The sequence below is a fragment of the Oncorhynchus keta genome, chromosome 8 (assembly GCF_023373465.1).
Source record: "Oncorhynchus keta strain PuntledgeMale-10-30-2019 chromosome 8, Oket_V2, whole genome shotgun sequence".
In the NCBI taxonomy this organism is placed as follows: Eukaryota; Metazoa; Chordata; class Actinopteri; order Salmoniformes; family Salmonidae; genus Oncorhynchus; species Oncorhynchus keta.
Window position 1 is genome coordinate 41147008 of NC_068428.1, and position 4935 is coordinate 41151942.

Consider the following 4935-nt stretch of genomic DNA (forward strand, 5'->3'; position numbering starts at 1 on the left):
ATGCATGTACTGTATGTTCAATACATCATTGCCAAACTCATCAAAATCAACAAGATTAAATTGGTTGTACTAATTACAAAACAGTTGAAAGGGTTTTATCTGCCCTGTTAGCAGTACCAGTAGAAATCAGTTGAAAGGGTTTTATCTGCTCTGCTAGCAGACTGGTCAGGTGATTGGTCAGGTGGTTGGTCAGGTGGTTGGTCAGGTGGATGGTCAGGTGATTGGTCAGGTGATTGGTCAGGTGGTTGGTCAGGTGGTTGGTCAGGTGACTGGTCAGGTGATTGGTCAGGTGGTTGGTCAGGTGACTGGTCAGGTGATTGGTCAGGTGGTTGGTCAGGTGATTGGTCAGGTGATTGGTCAGGTGGTTGGTCAGGTGATTGGTCAGGTGATTGGTCAGGTGGTTGGTCAGGTGGTTAGTCAGGTGGTTGGTCAGGTAATTGGTCAGGTGATTGGTCAGGTGACTGGTCAGGTGATTGGTCAGGTGGTTGGTCAGGTGATTGGTCAGGTGATTGGTCAGGTGGTTGGTCAGGTGATTGGTCAGGTGATTGGTCAGGTGGTTGGTCAGGTGATTGGTCAGGTGATTGGTCAGGTGGTTGGTCAGGTGGTTAGTCAGGTGGTTGGTCAGGTAATTGGTCAGGTGATTGGTCAGGTGATTGGTCAGGTGATTGGTCAGGTGGTTGGTCAGGTGGTTGGTCAGGTGATTGGTCAGGTGATTGGTCAGGTGGTTGGTCAGGTGGTTAGTCAGGTGGTTGGTCAGGTAATTGGTCAGGTGATTGGTCCGTGGTTGGTCAGGTGGTTGGTCAGGTGGTTGGTCCGTGGTTGGTCCGGTGGTTGGTCAGGTGTTTGGTCAGGTGACTGGTCAGGTGGTTGGTCCGGTGGTTGGTCAGGTGGTTGGTCAGGTGACTGGTCAGGTGGTTGGTCAGGTGACTGGTCAGGTGGTTGGTCAGGTGACTGGTCAGGTGGTTGGTTAGGTGGTTGGTCAGGTGGTTGATCAGGTGGTTGGTCAGGTGGTTGGTCAGGTGGTTGGTCAGGTGGTTGGTCAGATGACTGGTCAGGTGGTTGGTCCGGTGGTTGGTCCGGTGGTTGGTCAGGTGGTTGGTCAGGTGGTTGGTCAGGTGGTTGGTCAGATGACTGGTCAGGTGGTTGGTCAGGTGGTTGGTCAGGTGACTGGTCAGGTGGTTGGTCCGGTGGTTGGTCAGGTGGTTGGTCAGGTGGTTGGTCAGGTGACTGGTCAGGTGGTTGGTCCGGTGGTTGGTCAGGTGGTTGGTCAGGTGACTGGTCAGGTGGTTGGTCCGGTGGTTGGTCCGGTGGTTGGTCAGGTGGTTGGTCAGGTGACTGGTCAGGTGGTTGGTCCGGTGGTTGGTCAGGTGGTTGGTCAGATTCCTCCATTGACTTTGTATCCAGAGTCATTGACATAAAATGTATCAAAAACTTGATAGAAAAAGGAAAAGGTGTATTGCTGTTCTCATTACGCTCCGTCAGTGGAATACTCCTCTGGCTGACCTCCAGCCATAGCTGTCATCAGGGATCATAGGTTCAAAGGTCAACGGACAGGGTAGTTTAAGGGTCGACAACGGGAAAGTTGCTGACCTTGTTGTTCCTGCTGATTCGTCGTTCTGGCCGTGGGCGTGGCTGTTTGGTCTGGATCAGTTCCTCTGGGGTGTTCCCTAGCGGTGGGAGGAGCCTCTTTTACTGTTCCTGGTCTCCGGCAGCCACTGGGGCGGCAGCTCGAATGGACCGAACCCAAACTGGGTGGGGTTGTCGGGCTCCGTGGGGGTCGCTGGCGCCACCTGTGATGAGGAGGTGTAAGAGCAGGCGTGGACAGGGGCAGGGGAGACTTTGGGCAATATGAGAGGAGGTTCTTTAGTCACTAGGACACTCTCTCTGATTGGTTGGGTCTGTTTCTGTAGAACCATCTTCCCTTCGTGTCCCCCTAGTCTACCCCCTCCAAGGTGGTTCTCTTTCGGTTGCAAACAACCCCCACCACATCCTGACCCTAACGAAGGTATCTCATTCTCTACCTCCTCCTCGTCCTCTTCATCGGTCGGCCTAAAGATCTGCTGCTGTCCGATATTAAACATCTCCAGGAGCTGGCTCCCGGCCTGAGCCGACCCCTCCAGCCCTCCCTCGCCCCCTATCCCCAGGGCCCCAGTGCTGACTACGTTACGCCGGCTGTAGCGTCTGTGGACCCGGGCTAAAACATCCAACAGGCACTGCCTGGCCGTGCGGTTCACCGTCAGAAACAGCAGAGGGTTGGTGAGGAGAGACACCTTTGGCAGCCAGATGGCTGTGAGGTAGAGAGAAGGAGACAATTCCTCACCGTCCCCGAGAAGAGTGCGGTATACCACCAACGCCCCATAGGGGGCGCTACAGGCAGAGAAGGCTAAAACGACAGCTAGTAATGTAGCGTGTAGCTCAGCCTCGCTGCGACACGTACGGAATAGAGATGGAGTTCTGAGGGGTTCTCAACGCTGCAATAATCACCTTCTTCTTCTGGCTGGCGCTAAGGGCTCGGCGAATCAGAACCATGAACAGGAAGACAACCGCCAGTGGGAGGATCACCTAAAAATAAAATGTAATTAAAAACACAACAACTGTTGTACTGTTGTCTTTCCTGCACCAACACTCTTAGAAAAAAAATTGGTTCTAAAAAAGGGTTATTCGGTTGTCCCCATAGGATAACCATTTTTGGTTCCAGGTAGAAGCCTTTTGGGTTCCATGTAGAACCATAGAGGGTTCTGGAACAAAAAAAAATAGTTTTTCAAACAGTTCTCATATGGGAACAGCCAAAGAATCGTTAAATGTTCGCGATAACATATTTCTTTTCTAAGCGGGTAGCACTCATACTTCTATTTAGTTACTAAACACTGGCGAGCTGAAAAGCTTCTTTTTTAAATGTAAAGAAGTGTTTTTTTTTTTACGTGCAATGATTGAAATTCACTGACTGGATAAAAACCGACTGATAAATGATCACAATGTAAATGTAACCACCGTGGTTACGTTGTAGATCACCACGTAGACCATGTGACCCAAGGAGCGCGGGCGTCGGAACATGACAAGGTAGCGTTTCACGTCGGTAACGTTGGTGACGGCGAACACAGGCACGCTGGCGATGGTGGCGTGGATCCAGATGTAGATAACCAGGTCACGTGATCTGGCGTCTGAGATCTTCCTCTCCAGAGGGTAGAGGACAGAGTAGTACCTAGAGAGAAGAAGAAGAGGAGACAACATTATACACTGTCCTGAGGGTAGAGGACAGAGTAGTACCTAGAGAGAAGAAGAAGAGGAGACAACATTATACACTGTCCTGAGGGTAGAGGACAGAGTAGTACCTAGAGAGAAGAAGAAGAGGAGACAACATTATACACTGTCCTGAGGGTAGAGGACAGAGTAGTACCTAGAGAGAAGAAGAAGAGGAGACAACATTATACACTGTCCTGAGGGTAGAGGACAGAGTAGTACCTAGAGAGAAGAAGAAGAGGAGACAACATTATACACTGTCCTGAGGGTAGAGGACAGAGTAGTACCTAGAGAGAAGAAGAAGAGGAGACAACATTATACACTGTCCTGAGGGTAGAGGACAGAGTAGTACCTAGAGAGAAGAAGAAGAGGAGACAACATTATACACTGTCCTGAGGGTAGAGGACAGAGTAGTACCTAGAGAGAAGAAGAAGAGGAGACAACATTATACACTGTCCTGAGGGTAGAGGACAGAGTAGTACCTAGAGAGAAGAAGAAGAGGAGACAACATTATACACTGTCCTGAGGGTAGAGGACAGAGTAGTACCTAGAGAGAAGAAGAAGAGGAGACAACATTATACACTGTCCTGAGGGTAGAGGACAGAGTAGTACCTAGAGAGAAGAAGAAGAGGAGACAACATTATACACTGTCCTGAGGGTAGAGGACAGAGTAGTACCTAGAGAGAAGAAGAAGAGGAGACAACATTATACACTGTCCTGAGGGTAGAGGACAGAGTAGTACCTAGAGAGAAGAAGAAGAGGAGACAACATTATACACTGTCCTGAGGGTAGAGGACAGAGTAGTACCTAGAGAGAAGAAGAAGAGGAGACAACATTATACACTGTCCTGAGGGTAGAGGACAGAGTAGTACCTAGAGAGAAGAAGAAGAGGAGACAACATTATACACTGTCCTGAGGGTAGAGGACAGAGTAGTACCTAGAGAGAAGAAGAAGAGGAGACAACATTATACACTGTCCTGAGGGTAGAGGACAGAGTAGTACCTAGAGAGAAGAAGAAGAGGAGACAACATTATACACTGTCCTGAGGGTAGAGGACAGAGTAGTACCTAGAGAGAAGAAGAAGAGGAGACAACATTATACACTGTCCTGAGGGTAGAGGACGTAGACAGAGATGTAGACAGGACAGTAGTATCTACCATTAGATGTAGACAGGACAGTAGTATCTACCATTAGATGTAGACAGGACAGTAGTATCTACCATTAGATGTAGACAGGACAGTAGTATCTACCATTAGATGTAGACAGGACAGTAGTATCTACCATTAGATGTAGACAGGACAGTAATATCTACCATTAGATGTAGACAGGACAGTAGTATCTACCATTAGATGTAGACAGGACAGTAGTATCTACCATTAGATGTAGACAGGACAGTAGTATCTACCATTAGATGTAGACAGGACAGTAGTATCTACCATTAGATGTAGACAGGACAGTAGTATCTACCATTAGATGTAGACAGGACAGTAGTATCTACCATTAGATGTAGACAGGACAGTAGTATCTACCATTAGATGTAGACAGGACAGTAGTATCTACCATTAGATGTAGACAGGACAGTAGTATCTACCATTAGATGTAGACAGGACAGTAGTATCTACCATTAGATGTAGACAGGACAGTAATATCTACCATTAGATGTAGACAGGACAGTAGTAGCTACCATTAGATGTA

The 4935-nt window shown here is 48.5% G+C and overlaps 1 pseudogene; it reads right to left on the bottom strand.

The window, feature by feature from the left end:
• Positions 1-1152: 1152 nt before the first annotated feature.
• Positions 1153-4935, bottom strand: part of LOC127931448 (G-protein coupled receptor 176-like) — a 30539-nt pseudogene continuing 26756 nt past the window's right edge.